The sequence below is a fragment of the Copidosoma floridanum genome, unplaced genomic scaffold (genome assembly GCF_036245765.1).
Source record: "Copidosoma floridanum isolate Cflo_tuat_1 unplaced genomic scaffold, Cflo_Japanese_pri ptg000013l, whole genome shotgun sequence".
Classification (NCBI taxonomy): domain Eukaryota; kingdom Metazoa; phylum Arthropoda; class Insecta; order Hymenoptera; family Encyrtidae; genus Copidosoma; species Copidosoma floridanum.
The window spans coordinates 9,222,532-9,244,057 of record NW_028321890.1 but is presented as its reverse complement, the minus strand read 5'-3'; the positions used below and the strand labels follow the sequence as shown (position 1 = coordinate 9,244,057).

The 21,526-nt window shown below is 34.7% G+C and overlaps 1 protein-coding gene across 1 annotated transcript in view; it reads right to left on the bottom strand.

Moving 5' to 3' along the window:
- LOC106637037 (uncharacterized) overlaps nucleotides 1-15,153 on the bottom strand; it is a 108,335-nt gene extending 93,182 nt beyond the window's left edge. Inside the window, exon 1 of the mRNA XM_089590654.1 lies at nucleotides 14,534-15,153. The gene's annotated coding sequence lies outside the window, so the exon portion shown is untranslated. The remainder of the gene's footprint in view (nucleotides 1-14,533) is intronic.
- Nucleotides 15,154-21,526: the final 6,373 nt, after the last annotated feature.

Sequence of the window (21,526 nt, the reverse complement as noted above, 5' to 3'; positions counted from 1 at the left end):
TATTAATTGATTTAGTTTAAATGTAATTTATATGGATAAATAAATTATTCATTCATCAAACTAATTTTTTTAGTTAAATGATTTTTTTTTAAATTAGAAACTCGTACATTTTAGCAGAGGAGCTTTCCTATGTATTAATAAATATTTATTTATCATTTATTTGTTACTTTTACAATAAAAAAGTAATAGTTCATACAACTTTTTCATCTTTTTCCACAATTAAAAAAAATTTTTTAAACATTTTTTTGTATTCTATGAATACGTCAATTGATTTTTATTGCGTTCTATTCTTTCACAATTTTTCCATTTCCGACTAAGGTGAGTTTTTTCGGCTTAAGAGCGTTCATCATGTTCAGTTATCGGGGGAAAAGTTCGGAAAGGTGAGAAGAGCTCCAACATATGCAGTAATGATGGCAATTATTTTTCTCATATGCGGGTACTTACATACATTTTTTTATTTTTTTCAGTACTTTTACGCATACTTGTCCCTTTTTTATGTGCTATTACAAAAAAAAAAAAAAAAAAAAAAAGAACAACCTGTGGAATGTGGATGTATTTGAAAAGTTTATAGGTTTCTCTAAAAGTTATGTTTCATATAAATAAAAATAGGGAGATTTTTATAGATCAAATAATTGCAATTTAATGTGATTCTTTTATGATGTTACATGTAAAATTTAGATTTTTTAAAAGGAAGCCTTTTGGGGAACATATAAAAAAGAATACAGTTAAACGAGCTGCAATTTTTTGTGGGTACTTTTTCTCTAATGTCGAATATACATTTGATGTATGAACAATATCTATCAAAAATACTTATGTGTGATGAACGTCCTGAAGAGACATTCACTGGCATGCAGTACTAGGCCATTAAAGAAAGTGGTACTGCAGGATAGTTTTTCTTAATTTTTCGATACAATTATATTTTAGGTATTAAATATGGACTAGGAATAAGTGTGTGAGCCTATGTGATAGATGTAAAGGTGACGTTAGAGATGTATTTAGCGTAGCGGTAGGAGGTTGTTTTCAAATCATCGGAAGATTTGTTGAAAGCGCATGGTTTTGTACTGGCCAGTCTATATGTATATATTGTACTGTGCCGTAATGTATTGTTAATAATCGTTCATTAACTAAATGATAACATATTTATTGAAGCCACACTAAATTAACATAGGTATACTTATTCTTACGATAATTGCTTATGATAAGAGGCTTCCTATTACATAGAGAGGGGTAGGGGAAGAGTAGGCAATTTTTCTGCGCCTATCTCCTTCACGAGGAGCATTGCGCAATTGAAAAGCACAGATACAAATTCACAGACAGAAGTACTTGCTCGAAAAAGTTGCACTGGGTCGGTAATCGTACCACGGTCAGACGCGTGCTGATCCATGCACGACCTATAGCTGACTGAGCCACCACGTGCTAATAAGTACACACACACACACACACACACACACACACGTTGTAAACTGCATACATTAATTAATACTCCTTAGACTTGTGAAGCTGGCAACCGCAAATATTAATTATTATGATTTTGCAACCATTCAGGGCTCAAACGATTCCTCCTTACTTGCGGATTTATCCTTTACTTGAATTTTTATTTGCGGATCAATAGTTTGCAAGAATTTTGCAAAATAAAAAGTTGAAAATCAGTGCGGTCTGAAATCTTTTGTTTTAAATGCTAAATTGGGTTGAAATCCAATTTATTATGTCTGTACGATTCGTTTCCTCGGTTTCCTCCTTACTTGTGGATTACGAAGGTGCATAAATAGATGTAATTAAATGTCACAAAATTTGTAAATAAAGAATTTAATTATTGAGTGAGAATATATAGTAACTTTTATCTGGTGACTTTTGGTCTAGTTCCTTTCCCGTTTCCTGCGTGGTTCTGGTGCAGGAATCTTTATTTTTAAATTGATAAAAAGATGTTTTTAAAATAGACATAATACAGTAAAAGTAGAAAAATAATTCGTTTTCTCTTTAAAAACAGATTCCACATAATATTAAATAATGTATCTAGAGACTGCCAGTCAAAGCTTTGGCAGGCCATTTAATTTAAACCGATATATACTGAATACTGTTACAATTTTTTTCAAACCATGAAATACTAACCTCGTTTATATAGAAATTATGTTACATGATTGATTGTGATTGATTATTAATTGCATTATAATTTTGGAAACACAGTAGGCTACAAAAACTGAAAAAAAGTCTGTTAACGACAGCTGATAAGAAGGTTGGTTACGCTGTCAGAAATATATAAAGCATGAAAAAAAAATTATGAAATTTTAGAAATATGGTGTCTAAATAAATTTTAATTCTTACTATGTAATACGCATCATAACTTTATTGCAAATATGGTGCCTATTTTATTGTTATAAAAGAAATCATATCAGTTTAAATTAATTGAATTGACCACCAAAGCATTATTTTGTCAACAAGCACCCAAACCTTATTACAATACTTACAATTCAATAGTACACTGTTACATTAATGTACAAGTTATCTTTATTATTTAATATTACTGGGAATCTGATTTTAAGGAGAAAATGAGTTATTTTTCTGCTTTTACTGTATTATGACATTTTTAAAAACATCTTTTTATCAATTAAAAAATATTATTCCTGCACCCGCACCACGCAGGAAAGGAACTAGACCAAAAGTCTCTAGATGAAAATTACTATATATTCTCACTCAGTAATTAAATTTTTTAATTACAAATTTTGTGACATTTAATTTCATTTATTTATGCACCTCGTAATCTGCAAGTAAGGAGATAACGAATGGTACAGGCAGAAGTAGATTTCAACCGAATTTAGCTTTTAAAACACTAGGGAGCTGCAAAATTCGGTAAAAATGACCTGTTTTTTTGCCTTTTCTTGATAAATATCTCCTAATGAGAGCTTCTAGGCGAAAAGTTTGCTGCACATGATTTGTTTGTTATTTAATTTGCTAAAAGATGACACGATTTTAATTTTTTTAATTTGCATTTTTGCATTGCAAAATGGCCAAAAACTGCGAAAAAACGTATAGTCACTTTAATCCTTCGCCAAGATAAGAAAATACCCATATTTTTTTATGAAATTCGGGAATTTAGTAGTTTGAGGTATGTATAACTTATATTCAAAACCTCATCACTGTCGGTCAAATAGTTTTTGCATAATGTATTTTGCAATTAAGCGAATTTAAAAAATTAAATTTGTTGCAGCGCCCAAAAAAAAAATCTCATGTTGCTCCTGATTTTTGTACATAGGCTCTGAGACGCACTTTACAATATGTGATCATAAAATTGTTTGTTTAAAAATTTTTTATATGGTTTTTAATTTTTTTAAAAAAACGCCTTACATGCAAAATAGCATAACTCCGCGATTTTTCAAAATAAATTTATAAAACTTGGTGAGCTTATAGGAGGCATCTTACTGAACAATTAGAGCTTTGGAAATCTTTGCTAGCTGCATTAGAACTAAAGTTATAAACGTTCAAAGTTAATAAACTTTTATCACACATACGACAATGTTATAGCGGAATAAAAAATTTGTTAGTATTCGTTGATACCCACTGTAGCCAAGAACGTTAAGTGTTGCGTTGCATGGTCAGGAAACAGTTTTTTTAAAAATTAAGAACGTACCGAATAATCGTGCGAAATCGGTCGAAAGGTTGGAGTGGGGATGAGAGAACACCGGCGCCAGAAATGCCTCGGCGCGTTTCAAATTCGCTTGAGCCGAAAAAATTGCATTTTCTCAGCTTCTGTTGCACCAATTCAGCTGTTTTTTTTTTTAAGTTGGGGTAGCAAATCGAGAAAAGCTTAACTATCACAGAGAGAAATGTGGTAAAACATTGTTAATAACAATTTTTTAAACAAATTTAAAAAATTACTCATTTTCGTTGGAAAAAAATTTGTAATTTTTTTTGTTTTTTTGTTTTATAAAACAATTACATTTTTACACTATCTACAGAATATATAAAATGATGAAATGATATTTTGTATCCATAGTCGTAGCTTTTGAAGGTGTTTCATGTACTAATACTTTATTGATATATTTTTTTATCTTACGCATACGTAGATTTACTTTCAATTCACAGTATGATATATTATGCCGAACTTACCACAATTTAAAATTTGAAAGCTTTATTTTCATGAACAACTGGACATGGACACAGATTGTTATCCTGCTCCAGACGGTTTTCTTAATAGTATTAAAGATGTCGTTCCAGATACTTTAAAGATATTACTCGATGAAATCATATCAAAAGATAAACGCTCCTGCGATAAATTTGAGGTAAAAATAATTAGTATTGCGCATGCAATTATTTCGGCAACTCGTCCACGATCGTTTTTATCTTCGCTTCAAGTTGGATTGGCTACCGCTTTAAATAAGATGTACGGTTCGAAAGAACTCTTACAAATAATAAATTCATTAGGTTTTAGTGCATCGTACAAGGAGACCTTGCTATTTGAAGCATCTCTGTTAATGAGCCCTCAAAATATCACTTATGATAACTCGTACGTGCAATACATATTTGATAATGCTGATCATAACACAAATACTATAGACGGTCGCGACACCTTCCATGCGATGGGCGGCATCGAGGTTGTTACCCCACATAATTCTGTATCTGGTTCTGACAGTATTCCGCGTTTAAAAACACTTCCAAACGCCGATGTGATTGGCGAGTTTGGAAAGATAAATTTTGAAAAATTTGAAAAGAGGTCCCTTGGTTTACGAGAAGTAACTGTAAAAAAATTGAATGATTTGTGCCCTGTTTCATCAGATATAACTATGTCGTCTACCGATTTTCTGTGGCTGTTTGGGAAGAACAAAAATAATTATTTCGATGGCTGGAACGGTTTCATGCAAGATATAACAAATCATAAGCCCTTCGCAAAAAGTAAAGTAATTATTTTACCATTTCTAAATAGTCCTCCGAGTGCATGGAGTACAATTTACAGTGTTCTATTGGAGGCAGATCGACGATGTAAAGCTACCGGGCAAAAAGATTGTATGGTTACATTTGATCAACCGCTATATCTAAAGGCAAGAGAGATATTGGAATGCTGCAAAGATGATTTATCTTCGGCACACGTACGACTCGGCGGATTTCATCTATTAATGTCATTTTTGGGAGCAATCGGTTTTACGATGGCCGGTTCCGGTTTAAAGGAAGTTTTTTGTGAAATTTTCGCGGAAAATTCTGTCGAAAAAATTTTGAGTGGGCACGCTTATTCACGGGCTGTACGAGGCCATATTTTGGTTCATTTGGCTCTGGGAGACATTTTAATATCCTCTTTCGATCTGACACATGATCAAAATACACTCCTTGAGGAATTGTTAAACGACATTGGGGAGGAAACAATCGATCGCATACAAAACGAAGAATATCAAGCTATTGTAAAAAAATTTTCGGCGCACGTGGAAAAAATTGAATGTCGCGGGCCTACGGCAAAATTATGGTAGCAATACTTCAAAATGGTAATACTTGTTCGACAATTTATAGAAGCTGAGAGGTCGGGAAATTGGAAATTACATTTACAGTGTGTGCAACAAATGATACCATTCTTTCATGCAACAGGTCATTTTCTGTATGCCAAGTCTGCACACTTATACCTCCAAGATATGTATGAGTTTGAAAAAATAATGGATCCGTCGGAATATGAAAAATTTTGCTCTAAAGGATATTTTACCATTCGCCGATCTGATCGTTTTTGGGCTGGTATTTGGTCAGATATGACTATTGAGCAAGTTCTTATGCGCTTAATGAAGACTAGGGGAGGCCTTACTCGAGGACGAAGTATCACTGATAGCACACTAACGAAGTGGGTATTAGCTACACCCGCCCTTATCGAGATAATAGAGGCCATTCATAACTTTTGTAATGTTTTTGTCTCCTCGTCGGAGCAACACGTAGATTCTAGGCCATCCAGAATTAACAGAGATGTTAGTGATTTAAAGAAAATTTTATCTTTTTTTTCCGAGCATGAGCCATTTATTTCTTCCGAAGCAGTGATTTCTATCAGTTCTGGTGTTAAAGGTGACGAAACAATCAATTGTCACAATACATACGATGTTGGTATTCAAAGCATGCAAAATATAGAAGGAAGTGACTTTGCTACGGTGAAATTTCAAAGAAAAAACAGAGTAAAGTCTCTAGAAGCCCTGAACATAGTCAAAATCAAAAATCAAAAAGTTGCCATAAATCCTATGCTAGTTTTCCAACCTATAGCAATAGCAATGGAAGGCAAAAGCGAATTACAAAGTTTTTTTTCATATGAATTGGCTCCTTTTCCTTTATCTCTATTTGATAATTCTTGCATGAGAAAAAACACTAAATCATTTTTGTATACATTTTTTAAAGAGGAAGATAAAACTTTAACAAATATTCTTCATATCGTTGACGGTGGCATGTTGTTGCATAAAGTTGTGTGGCATACAAAAGAATGTTTTAACGATATTTTACAAAAATATGTAAATTACTTGAATAAACATTTTTCTAAAGATAGCATAATTGTATTCGATGGATACGATAGTAGTGTGTTATGCACTAAATCTGCTGAGCGCCAGCGTAGATATGCCGCACAAATATCACAAGAGATCTTTTTTGATTTATCTATGCGAGCTACAACAAAGCAAGAAATTTTTTTATCGAATGAGAAAAATAAAATGCGTTTCATAACATTTTTGCGCACAAAATTAGAGGACGCTGGTTATCGGACTGAAGTAGCTACGAGTGACGCAGATACGTTGATTGTACAAACTGCTAAAAATGCCGTAAACTGCAACCGGCCTGTGGTCATAGTTGCCGAAGATATAGATGTACTGGTTATTTTCACTCAGCTGGTTTCAGACAATGAAAATATATATTTTCTAAAACCAGCAAAAGACAAAACAGTACAAAAACTGTATAGTACCAGGTCATTCACATACGAGACCATAAAACATTTAATATCTATAATGCACGCATACACAGGGTGTGACACGACATCAGCGATATACAATCAAGGTAAAGGCAAAATACTAAAGGTATTAGCATCCAATGATGATTTGAGACGAGACGCTGCTATATTTAACTGTTCATCAGCAGACCGCGAAAAAATTCAAGAAGTTGGGCTACAAATTATGAATGCTCTATATAATGGCAAAAAATCCAGCACCTTTTTAAACGAGTTACGCTACTTATTGTTTAAAAAGAACTCTCGTAAAAGTACATTCAAATTAGAAGCATTACCACCGACAGAATCTGCTACTGCTCTTCACGCTCTACGAACGTACCATCAAATCCAAGAATGGCTAGGAAATAAACTTAATCCACTAGACTGGGGCTGGGAACTTAAAGAAGGTAAATTATTACCTATATTCGTTGATGGACCTCTTGTACCCGATGAGATATTAAAAGACATCAAATGCAGATGCCAGAAGAACTGTTTGAAATCTTGTACCTGTGTCAAACACGGTTTGCGTTGCTCAGAATATTGTACAAATTGTGCTGGACAAACTTGCAACAACTTTGAGTATAAAAAAATAGAAACGGAAGAAGTCGTAGAAAAAATAATTGATGATGATGATAATGATGATGAAGATATAATGGTTGAACAAGATGATATTAACTTTATTGAAAATTATGAAGAAGAGATAGAACAGGAGGAGGAAAAGGAGGAGGAAAAAGAAAGTGAGGAGACAAACGAAAATGAAGTTAATAATATGATTAACCTTAAGCGTAGGCGTGTTGATAAAATTTAAATTTAAATTTTTTTTAAATAAATAATGTACTATCCATTTTAACTTATTTTGTAACAATGAAGAAGACAGTTGTATTATAAAAAAGGCAACAAAAAAAAAATACAAATTTTTTTCCAACGAAAATGAGTAATTTTTTAAATTTGTTTAAAAAATTGTTATTAACAATGTTTTACCACATTTCTCTCTGTGATAGTTAAGCTTTTCTCGATTTGCTACCCCAACTTAAAAAAAAAAACAGCTGAATTGGTGCAACAGAAGCTGAGAAAATGCAATTTTTTCGGCTCAAGCGAATTTGAAACGCGCCGAGGCATTTCTGGCGCCGGTGTTCTCTCATCCCCACTCCAACCTTTCGACCGATTTCGCACGATTATTCGGTACGTTCTTAATTTTTAAAAAAACTGTTTCCTGACCATGCAACGCAACACTTAACGTTCTTGGCTACAGTGGGTATCAACGAATACTAACAAATTTTTTATTCCGCTATAACATTGTCGTATGTGTGATAAAAGTTTATTAACTTTGAACGTTTATAACTTTAGTTCTAATGCAGCTAGCAAAGATTTCCAAAGCTCTAATTGTTCAGTAAGATGCCTCCTATAAGCTCACCAAGTTTTATAAATTTATTTTGAAAAATCGCGGAGTTATGCTATTTTGCATGTAAGGCGTTTTTTTAAAAAAATTAAAAACCATATAAAAAATTTTTAAACAAACAATTTTATGATCACATATTGTAAAGTGCGTCTCAGAGCCTATGTACAAAAATCAGGAGCAACATGAGATTTTTTTTTTGGGCGCTGCAACAAATTTAATTTTTTAAATTCGCTTAATTGCAAAATACATTATGCAAAAACTATTTGACCGACAGTGATGAGGTTTTGAATATAAGTTATACATACCTCAAACTACTAAATTCCCGAATTTCATAAAAAAATATGGGTATTTTCTTATCTTGGCGAAGGATTAAAGTGACTATACGTTTTTTCGCAGTTTTTGGCCATTTTGCAATGCAAAAATGCAAATTAAAAAAATTAAAATCGTGTCATCTTTTAGCAAATTAAATAACAAACAAATCATGTGCAGCAAACTTTTCGCCTAGAAGCTCTCATTAGGAGATATTTATCAAGAAAAGGCAAAAAAACAGGTCATTTTTACCGAATTTTGCAGTTTCCGAGCTCCCGTAAATTTTCCTGTTGATTTCATGCTTGCGCACCCCCTAGATATTGTTGAGGGTGCCGTTCCCCACCGATTCCACCAACAAAATCCGTTACATTACGCCAAAACCGAAATCTATATGTCTAACTGCTCCAGTAACTGGTCTAGTAAGCAGGCTTCATTACGTGACCCATAATTTTTTTTAGATGGGAAAGGTTTTTATATTCCAGCGCCGCACCCATGTTCAACTTTTTACTTTGCAAATATCTCGCAAACTATTGATCCGCAAATAAGTGGAGGATAAATCCGCAAGTAAGGAGGAATCGTTTAAGCCCTGAATGGTTGCAAAATCATTATATTTAATATTTGCGGGCGCTAACTTCACAAGTCTATACTCCTTAAACATTGCATGCAAAAGTTTTAGGGAGAGAGAACTCGTAGACTGTGACACTAGGTGTTGATGTACATATATATACAAGTCTCTATTGGACTTGCGTTGGGATTCCAAAAAGTCACGTGACTCTCGCGGTATATTTAGTCACTTGGGGGAAAAATAATACAGGCCTTATGGGTGCAATTGTATTTTTATTTTTTTTACATGTTCAACGATTGTAATAAGATAAAAAGTCTTTCAATAACATATTTTTGAGGAGATGGTAATACCTTAGCTATTTTTTCCCAACTCAATTAGTCTTTTGCAGCCTCAAACTTTCCTTTGAAAGTGCAAAAACGCACGTTTAACCTGTACAAAGTTCTCCCGTTCCCAATTATATATAGGAAAACAAGTAGGATTTTGGTAAGGTTAAATGTGCGTTTTTGCACTTTCAAAGGAAAGTTTTAAGCTGCAAAAGACTAATTGAGTTGGGAAAAAGTAGCTAAGGTATTATCATCTCCTCAAAAATATGTCATTGAAAGGCTTTCATCGTATTACAATCGTTCAACATGTAAAAAAATAAAAATATAATTGCACCTACAAGGCCTGTGTTATTTTTTCCCCAAGTGACTACTGATTCAGATTCCTGCACATAGCAAATACTATTCTACTCCACTCTTGATCAAAGTGAACTTTCCTCACTACATATATTGCTTGTCAAATAAATGAATAGATTTTTTATCATGAATCTAGTAACTAGTAAAAAATATACCGCGAGAGTCACGTGACCTTTTGAAATCCTAATATAGACACTGCGAATAGTATGAAAGCGTATCGGAGCAACGTGCTGGAGATTTGAACGAGTGACAACACGTTGGTTACGAGAAAAAAAACTGGGAACGAGTGCTTGCACTGAAAACTTACATGCATAAGTGTGTGTGTGTGTGTACTGGTATTTGTAATATTAGTGTGACGTGCTCCACAAAAAACGTAAACAATATTTGACTCTTTTGTACGGCATTGACGTGCTGTCTCAAGCAAATATGGATACATCTCTGTAGGCATGCGTGCTTGTAATAGATATGCGATTAAGTATATCTGCATCATTTATAGATGTTTTTATAAGCCAGTTATATGACATAAAGCATAACTATTTAGCATCTTCATTGTCGCGCAGTGAAACAAAATGAAAAAAAAGTCCGTAAAAATCGCGTATTCGTGTAAAAAATATGGCTCCAGCAAGTCTTATTACAGGTAGGTACTGCAAGTATAGAGTTCACTAGGGCAAGTACACAGCATAAATGCTAATTGTAATTAGATACTTTACTTGGATGCTCACTTCATTATGTCAGGTTACCCTTTTGTCAAACTTTTATTTTTTAATAAAGGTGCAACTACGCAAATTCTGACAGACATAATTTCGAGCTCATCATACTCATTTCAATGGAACAGGCTTAAGAAATTTTCATGTAGATAAGAAGTAGATAATTCTAATATTAAATAAATAAGATAGGGTTAACTGATTGACTAAAGACTTGCGAGACACAACGCTAACCACTGAGCCATGAACACCACCGATATGCACGTTAATTTGAAAAACAGATGATATGTATACTCTTCGTAAGGATAACATTTTTTTCAGCCCTTCCCTCAAATTACGTATCTATTTATTCGTTAAGGAGGCATGAGCAGCTTCCATGCAAAAAATTTTAAAATATTGATTGAGCTAAAACTTTACGATAGTTTTATTTAAGGTTCTTATTTTAAAATGGCATCAAAAAAATTGTGGGTCAACGACCAGATTTTAATGTAATAGTAGTTTGGGAATAATTTCTAAGTAGCACAATGACACAAATCACAAGCGAATATAAATATATGAATTAGCATGAAAAAGCGATAGCATGTACATTTTTCTATGTTCTTTACGATAGTAGAAAAAATATCCAATCTTAACGAACAAAATCTCGGAATATTTATAAATAAAGTAAGTCAAATCCATATGTACAAATTTAGAAAAAGCATATAAACGCCGTAGAGGTATATGCTTTTAAGGAGTTCTAACCAAGCAATTCGTACTATATATGTCACTTGCATATATATTGCATTCATGCCTCCTGGGAGTAGCATTCAGAGAGGTGAGCAACGGGAAGTCCCCCCGGCCCGCGCAGATGTACCCCTTTTACCCACACCTCCTCTTGCGCTCTACAAACTTCAAACTGTACGAATTTAATTGGTTACATTTTTTTTTAATGCCTGACAAGTAATGATTTTTTTTGCTGAGCATCTTCCTTTTGTACTACTTAAGGTATCTATAAAAACTTTGTTTTTTTTTTCAAACATATTTAAAATGTAACGTAATTCTTAATTAAAAGACAACCTAACCTTGTTCTCTCATAAAAAAGAAAACTTTCTTCTCGAAAACTTCTCTGGTGAAAAATCTGGAAAAATGCATGTTCACTCTGGATGTACTCAAACATAACATGCATTTTTTTGGCAAGATTCTACATTTTGAACTTTTCTCCCAAACCTCCTTAATTTTTCAAGTGTTCTTAAACAGATTAATTTATTTTTAGCCACTCGCTGCAGCACGATGTATAGCCACCACTAATTCAATTTTCGCTCCATGTTTTCAAGCAACTTCATTATTTTGAAGGTCAGTTTTTAAACACATTTTTTATTTAAAAAATAAGAAATTTTCGTTTTTTAGACGTAAAAAAACGTCTTATGGTTTTTTTCATGATTCAACTTGGATTTTTTTCTAGCAACTCTTCATCGTTATTTCTTTATGTGTTGTGGTGGTCAGATGCAAGTGCTATAGAAATGGCATGCATAGTTACATATGGGAGAGGAGGGATCCGAAATATCAATCGATCAGCTGTGTACATTATGTTTGTAGTAAGACAATGAATGTTTATTCCAGTGACCTTGATTTTAACGATGGTGACATCGTAGTGCAACGACTGTACATGACTATGACAGCCAATTGCGTGGTAGTTTACTGTGACTTTTTATTTTTACTGCTTTGTAATTTGCTGTCGAAATAATGAACAGCTGTTGTACTGAGCTGTCGCTGTCGTCAAAATAAACGTTACTAGAATAAACGTTTCTAATTTTATAACAAAATTAAAGTGAACTTGAGGTGTTTCAGACTCCCCCCCTCCACCTCTCTCCATACTTTAGTGCCAATAGTTTTCACGGCTACGGAATGAAGACGTCTCATAAGCACGTGCCATCTCTTACAGACCGTGGTTTTTAAAAGATTAAGGGAAGAATTTTGTCATTTACTCGTATCCTTTCCCCCCATACTGCCTCAGAACTTCACAAAACTCCCGTGCACTAATGAATTTTTTTTCCCGCATTATAATGTAAATTTTATTTTATAAAAGTACTTTGTGACCACCCCCCCCTAAACATAATTCTTACTATCTAAATAGTTCCGTACTTATTCCTTCCTTCTTTCAAATTGTAGGTTGTTAGCCTGTTTCGAATTTTATGTGTAGATTTTGTAAGATGGTGGGCTATAAACCCGTTCAGATATATCCAAGATATTTTTATTTTCCAAGTTTTCACTATATATATATATATATATATATATATATATATATATATATATTTGTTTGGCAAAATGTTTAAAAAACTTTTACAAAATTTTCTATCACTTTGCATAGTGATTTTTTTTAATTTTAATGTTTTCTTTTTGCCAAAACTCGGCCAAAACCATTTTAAGTACCTTCCTGAGTGACGAAATGCATTTTTACTTAAATTCATAGTGACTTGTATTTTTTTTTTTTTAAATCAAAATTTTAATCCTCGCGTTATTTACTTATAACGCAAAAAAATTTTCATCGATATTCCAAATTCATTATTAGTTGATTGGTAATACTTTAAAATTAGTAAAATTAGTAACAATCATTATATAACTAATTCATACAATACAAGTTAAAAAAAAAAAAAATAACTATAGTAACCGTTTTTATATCTCTGCATACCGTAGCTACAAGGTTGTTTTTTTGGTGTCTATAAATATAAAAGAGCTGTCTGTTACAGGAGACAAAACATTTATATGTAAATAAAAACATACGTGGCAGACAGGGAATCACTGGGGGACTACAGCCAAGTAAAAACACCTTACAATGTTACAATGTACAGGACACGTTAAACGTTCAGTTAAGAAATGTTCTAGATTTCACGTTAACCATCCTTGGTTTTGCCTCGGGTATTTTTTTAAGTGAAATCTGCGACATTCTTAACCTCGCTCACTAGGTGCGTAATACACTATTGTAGTATTCCGTTTGTGAAATTAACATTCTCGTTATTTAATAATTGTATCCAAGTTTATATATACACGTATTACCTAAGATTGTAAGGCTTGCGTTCATTTTGTAGACAGTGCTACACATTGATTGCCAGAACAAAGCTATTTGTATTGATTATCGAATTATTAGTCGAAATTTTAATCATTATATACTGTTCCGTCACCCGGATAAGATTAAACTCATCCTCACCTACTTGAGAGTTTGTTAAAAATTTTTTTCTAAATGCACAAAAAGTACGTACAAGTTTTCAACAAACATTTCTAAACTATGTATCAATGACGTATAATCAAACACACCTGTCGTTGTTATTGATGACTGTTCGTATGACTATTTAAAAAAAAATTTTTTTTTAAGTAAAGTAGTATTGGTTTTTCTACATGTAAAATGGATGATTTAAATAACATTAAATAAAATAAAGAAAAAGAATCGAACAAACGTACCGTTAAAAAAGACAATGTAAAGTTACGCATACGAGCATTTGCAATGGTTTAGATTGTTTCATGATTTGCATCTAGATAGCTAAAAACCATACAAATATAAAGAATTGCGTTGTACACATTGTGGACACATGTTTTCTCATAAACAGACACACCGCAAGCAACGATAGTTACACATATGATTTGCGACGCATAATATACTTAATAAAATAACATTTCTGCCGAGCAAGTTGCAAGCGTACCTACAACAGCAGAAGCATCGATCCGTGTTTTTGCAGAGCGGCTAATGGTGTTTTCAATACCAGCTAGTGGCTCTTAACGACGCCAATGACCAGCCGCTAGTTATGAAGTACCACGCTCTCAAGTTGATATGCAGACCAGGTATAAAAAAGTAAGAGCATAAAATCTGCCTGACATAGGTGCTAGGCAAATAAACGTCACTCTGCAGCTTAAAACACTATAGGCGCTATCACGAAAGCATACATATATACTTGTATACAAGTGTGTTATAGGTGCACTCACCTTGGCGTTAATATCCCTGGCAGTTTAGCTGGAAGCAGCGTGGTCGGTGTTGTCTACTGACGGTTATGGCAGTGGCGTGGTTCGTGGTTTCCGATCGTCAAGAAACAAGTTACTTCCACCTTATACTATCGTGAGGCACACGCTTACCATTTGTACTTGTTTTACCATTGTGACGGTTCTTGGCTCCAACTTATGGGTTCGTCCACCACAGTGCGAGCATTAACCACTAGTAAAATTATTTATTACTTTTTTTTTCACTTTAATTTTTCAATCTTTAAAATTCAACTTGTAGCAGTGGTTCACTCTTGCTTTGTTAGCTTTGGGTATGCCATAATTATTGTGATCAACCAACTGAGGTGAGCGCCAAAGCGTAACCAACAATTATCTGTATGTGCTCTCTTAGTACCCACGTGCTTGTCAATTCAATGCTCTCCTAAAGCATTGGCCACTGTCCTGAGCGACATCACGGCGGTTGAATCAACAATAACAACACCAACAGCAACAAAAAACAACAACAATGAAAAACAATCACAACAGCAGCAATAATAATAATATTAATAAAAATATTCACTACAGTAAAAACAACAACAACAGCAACAGCAAAAACAACAACAACAACAACAACAACAACAACAACAACAACGATAATCACAATAATAATAACTATTACAATAGGCACGAGGGTCCTCTTCAGATCTCTGTACACCAAGCTTCACGAAAAGGACAAAACTGAGCCAAATTTTTGGCCAAAGTACGCGGTCTGCTCCCACTGCGGTCCCTCTTTACTCGCGGAAGTGTCTTTCACGACAGTCCATTTCGCCGGTGTCAGTGGCTCAAGCGGTAGTAGCTATTTAAGTATATAATAACTCCTCGCCTCTGCCGATCCTGACATTTGCACGCGCGATACACACTGTTCTTACTCGTGTTGAGGTTAGGCAAGTAAGGGAGATGCAGTGAATAAGAGGACGTAGGTAAGTAACCAGAGTATTCCGATGCTCTTCTTGATACTGCTAAGTCCAATTGTATATGACCGATTTACAAATATTTGTGTAGGTATAGTACAATGCAGTGGAGACGACCGGCAGCGGCAGCGGCGCACGTCTTCTGCTGCAGCCGCGGCGCTGGACGCGAGAAGACTGCAGCTATTAAGTTTGCAATCCCCTGACTTCCTACTTGTGCGCGTGAAACGTATATCTAGACGAGGTGCGAGCCACTCGCCTCGCTACAGTCGATCCCTGTCTCCTCCCTCTACTCTGGCCTCTCCCACTCAACTCTCTCTGATGTCGATTCTCGTGACTCGTGACGCATCGAGAGAACCGAGTATACTTAGTCAGTGAATGTTGCAGAAAAGTAGGGGGAGAAGAGGCGTCACTGAATTTGTGGCCACGCTTTTGATGTCCAATCAGAGCACCAGAGCTATGCGAGTGGTGGCCTGTCGGTATCTAGATTCCGCCCTTCTCTTGTGACGCTCTCGAGGATTCTACATTGGGTATTATGTAAGTATTTTAGTCTCATGACCTCTCCCTGGATCTCGGATCATGCTAAGATAACTGTGCGGCTTTTGCTTTTCAGCCAATCCGTGCTGTTTGCGGTTTCATGTTGCTGCTGCGGGCTCGCACTTTTCCCGCATGCTCCCACGTCTTGATAGGCTCAGCAGCGGCATGTCCCTTTCTTTGGCCCTCGAACCTTCTTGTTCTCTCTATTATTACTTACCTATACTGTTAACTGATCAATCAGTGCTCGAACTTAATACTTTTTTTTAAGTAGTAGTACTTAGTTTTTTTTTTTGGATCGGATGTCGATTTTGTGAGAAGTTGTATCAAGAACAATTACTGACACTAATATCATCATCCAACAGAATTACTACATAAGATTTTACTCCGATTTAATTAGCTTCCTAACCTTTCCGATTGACAGTTACTTAGTTTTCAGTAGTTAGTTAATTTAGACCATTACCTACCATGCCAGAAAAACAGGACGCATAATAATCGGGTTTTGCATAATTCGCAAATTGGGTTTTTGATTTTTTGTCTCGAATTCTTAATCAATCTTGCCATGTTTGGGCTTGATTTATGCTTGGAAGTATTGAGAATGTAAGTCTACTTTATTTTTTTATTGAAAAAGCTAGTTTTTAATTTATTTGTGTTATAATGCTACGAAATGACATTCACCTTATCGATAGGATAGGCCACTTTTATTATCTTTGCGTTGTCCTTATGGTTCATCTTAACATTTCTAACGCTCAAAAAAAAATTATCAAAATTTAGTGAGACATATCACTACATAATATTGATATTCTGGAAACGTTTACGTACTTATAAACGTAAGACATAAAATATTTATAAGAGCGAGTTCTCAATGTAAAGTATAATATTAGAAACATAAGTACGCACCCTGAAGAGGTTGAAAGGTAAAATGCCTTTGCAGAGCTGTTTTGCAGTTAGTTTTTTTTTTTTAATTTTCTACTCAATGGTTTTTTATGACTAATAGTCTATGATTTATTACAACTCGTAATTAAATTTCTGTCAAATTTTGGGGTCAAATAGTCTTCTATATTTTTAACGAAAACAAAAACAAATTCTTTCTCTTTATATTGTTATATTGTATTAAGATTGCAACATATACTCCTCGCAGGATTTTCACGTCTCTTCATGTCCCTGATCTTTACCTTCTTTGTTCTTTTTTTCCGTAATTACCATTCCCTATTTCCCCAAGTATGCGAGTCTTTCGTGCGGGCCCCTTGCAGAGTTCTCCTCAGACGACTCGGTCATCCATCCTCCTGGGTACTATTTACAGGGCGCATCGATTGTCTCAAGTACACCTCAGCTATTATCAAGTTTAGCTAGAGTTGGCTTTCTTTCGAAAAGGAAGCCTTTAGAGATTCAGACATCACCAGAAAAATTGACTATTGGTTTTAAAATTCGGATATGTGGTGTTTTCATCCTGGGTACTCATCTCATCGAAAAAGCCAGAGAAAAAATATCGATAATTTTCTATGGGATTCGAACTCACGGCCCCTCGAGTATCTCTGGCTATGAGGCTAGCATGCTAACCACTAAGCCATCGTAGCTTTTTCTTTCTTTTTAAATAATAGTATGATCAGTTTAACAAAAGAAAAAAAAAAGAAAAAAATTGGTTATAGAACGTAAGATTGTAAAAAATAATTATTCATCCCATTAAGTTACATGGTTTCAACGCTGAGATCACGTTCACGTAGAAGTGAAGCTATTACAGCAGCAAAATATCTATTCTAGTACGTAAGCTGGAAAATACTGTTAAATGTGGAAAACCTATAACACAGCACCCATTCAAAAAATTGTTTTCTCTACGTGTTCCTTGGACCTTCAGAAATATTCATTAGCACCGACCCCAGTACTACCTCCAAAATCAAAGTATGGGTGGACGTTGAAATCCCTCCCCCCCGCAAATGACCCTCAATAAAAATAATTAATAATATTTTGTTTCAGTAATTCTTTCGAGAAGCTATTTTTGGTCGCTTATCACGAATCTGAGGTCCTTTACACAGGTAATGACTTCACTGCGGTATTTGTACAGTTTTCCGTCCAAAAGGCCATTTTTATGGCAACAACTTTTACATACTTATACTTCTAATGTTTGGTTGATAATTGTATTGTTACTCCGAAGAACGGCACTAATTCTGCAGTAAAGTACACTATGTTTTAAGTAAGACCTCAATTTCATTATCAGCGACCAAAAATACCCACTAAAAGGCATTTTTTCAGTGCAATGTCAATTCAATTTTTTTTTAGCCAAAAAAGGCCTTTTTGGGCTGAAAATGACACAAATACCGCAGTAAAATACATTATTTTAAAGTTTAGACCTTGAAATACTAGAGAGTAACAAAAAAACCTATTAGAAGACATTTCTGGAAAAAAACATTAATTTTTTTTCTTGGGGGTTGGGGAGGGGTAGTTTTAATCTTTACCCCTCCCTCAATTTTGTACGTAATACCAGGGTCAGTGCTGATGAATATAACTGAAGGTCTAAGTAACACGTAGAAAAAAAAATTTTTTTAAATCGGTGCTGTTTTCTTGGTTTCCATATTTTCCGGATTATTTACTCCACTAATGGTTTAGATAGCTTAGGGAACATATCCATACGACGTGACTAATTTTTTATCATTTTTTACACCCCTCCCCTCCCTCGAGGACCATCCGTAGCATACTTTAAGACCCCCCTCCCCTTCAAGTTTTCACGAAGTGATTTATTTTAAAAAATTTTTGGCAAATAGAAAATTAAAAAAAAAAATTAATTTTTCTCATATCTATAAATTTGCTTTTATTCAAACGGCGATTGCCGCGTATCACCAAGACTGTACAGTTAAGTATACTCATACTTATCAACAAGAAAAAATTTATATGAAAAAATTATATGTAACAGTATTAAACTTATAAAAACAAAACTTTTGTTTTTTTATCGACGATTACATGTTATACATCTACGTTATCCACAACCAACAGGTTTTCAGCATCAATCCACTCGGACACATTGTGGATCACAGGTGGGCTAGTATCGAGAGTTTCCTCTAGAATAATTTTCTCCTCATCGACAGCTTCGACATCAATCCACTCCACGCTTTCATTCACGACACACAAAACCTCCTTTGGTCTTCTGAAAAGGATTTTCAGTGATTGCACGCGAGACACGTCGATGGCAACACCATGTACGTTTTTCAGATGATTGTTCGTGGAACATTTTAAGGCGAAATAAAGTCCGCAAAAGGTGCACGTCCTCCCGACAATATCATCTTTAATAGATGGACAATACGTGTCGTAAGGTATTTCTCTTCCCTGTGAGAGATCCGGGCGTAGTGTTATGCTTTGCCTCACTAGTAATGATGGAAAAATTTCTGATCCGACTTCGCTTGGGTGTGGTATACGAAAAGGATTTTGTAACATCGGAAAGGGTGCTGCTAAAAAGCCTTGGTATAAAATATTTTTTAGTGCACTGTGGTGAGAAGCGCAGCAAGAACTATCGTCGCACTTCATTATTTAAAGGAAATATAGGCCCTCGTGAACGTGACTTGCATACCAATTGTCAGAAACTTGTGTTACTCTGGGGAGAACTTCCCAAGGAGGTACATATTCAGCTACCACGTTGTGACTTTCAATGACCATCTGAGACCAAATCTCAACCAATGTTTCGCCTAAAAAAAAAATGAAATGAAATATGTAATTTAAAATTCAAGTTTTTATATTTTAGAGAAGACTATATTTCATTATCATAAAATATACCTACGTGTTGAAAGTTTTCCAGTTCTAGCTCGCTATCGATGGTTTTCCCTTGAGAATTGAGATGTGACCTGTAATGTTTGTAAGGAAGGACTATCGTGGATAGTTCACGGCTCAAGGGTGACATCCTTCGCTCAACTCAATTTTAAGCCGATCGATCTGGTGCATTAGTAAACGCGAAGAGCCCATCCAAACCGTTCTCTTGAAAGTGCGATATGCAGTGAGATATCCCTTTTTTGTAGCACAGGTTCTCCTTTGGCCCTCTGTCCACTGATAAAATCATAACAGGCTTGACTTTCCCATCTTTGCCTAAGGTCAGACTTTTAAAATCATCTTAAGCTAATAGTTTAATGAGGTCTTTCTCGTGAGTTGTTGCTGTCGATCTGCTATGTTTTCCACTTCGGATGGCTATATACGTTGGGCCAGAATATGTAACGGCTTCTTTTCTACCCATGCAGTTTTTTTTATTATAATGCCAGCGTATACCGAAAGAGTTAGCTGATATCTTTCTCCAACTGCAAAGTCGTGGTCATCGAACCGTACTTTATAACTCAGGTGCATTAAAACGGGTGCCCCTACTTTTGCAGCTGTTTTTCCTATCGGAACTTTGTCCTTGTCATTTTAAGATAGAAAAAATACTTTTTCAGGCCCGAGTGTAGATGCAAGTTCTTCAAGGGCCATTGGCAGTGGCCTTGCAGAAATTTTGATCAGCGTGATCCCGGTGTCTATCTGTCTATCTAAAATACTTTGGGATCAGTCTACGGTACAACTCTTGTTGACTTGTTCGACAACTGCACGTTTGAAAGTTACGCTACTACTTATTGTTTGTGTCTTGAAGGTGTGATCACACAAATCGTAAGGTCACAATAAAAAAATACGCGTAAAAACGATACTTTGAGTACAATCACAACACTACTGACTAACCTGTCTAACCTGACAACAAATGTCAGTTTTATATCAACTAGCGTCTCGGCAATACACTGAGTCGGCATATGTGCGTTAGTGTTGCCACCTGTAAGAAAAAAAAGCACTTAACGCTGCGCGCCATAATTTGAACGTAACACGAAAAAGCATGAAATTCTCCTAGAAGATAGTGACTACGTGACAAATACCTAGACCCCCCTCCCACCCCTGTGACTAAGCGTGGTTTTTTAAAGAACCCCCCCCCTAAATGGGTCACGTAGTATGGGTATGTTCCCTTAACACCTATCTTTATCATGGTAACATAAGTCGTTATTTTGGTTGAGCTGCAAATAAACTTTCAGGCAATTTGAGTAGCTTATTTATTAAAAAAAACTTTAGCTTAAATTGAATTTTTAAGATATCCTTCCGTGTAAAAAAAGATGTTCTTACTATGCATACCTTTACCATTTCAAGAATTAAATGTACATCTCTTTATTATTACATTAAGTCGGTACATTTTAACAATAGTTTAAAACAAATAATAAACATTAACTAATAATAAATAATATCGCTAACTAATTCCAAAAACTTTTGCAAATTTCAATCAATTTTGTGCTCATGATTCGAAGAATGGTTTGGCGATCTTTAAATTTCCAGTCATCCTTTTCATGCGTACAGTGTTATACAATCTGAAATAACTACTAATGAAATTGACACAGCAGAAACAATGTTTGAATTACTTACAGATGAAATAAAAACTTTATGTAGACTTCAAAAGGCTATTATAAAGGGGAGATAGCGATTAGTATCGAATGTAAGGTTCGATTATATCAAATTG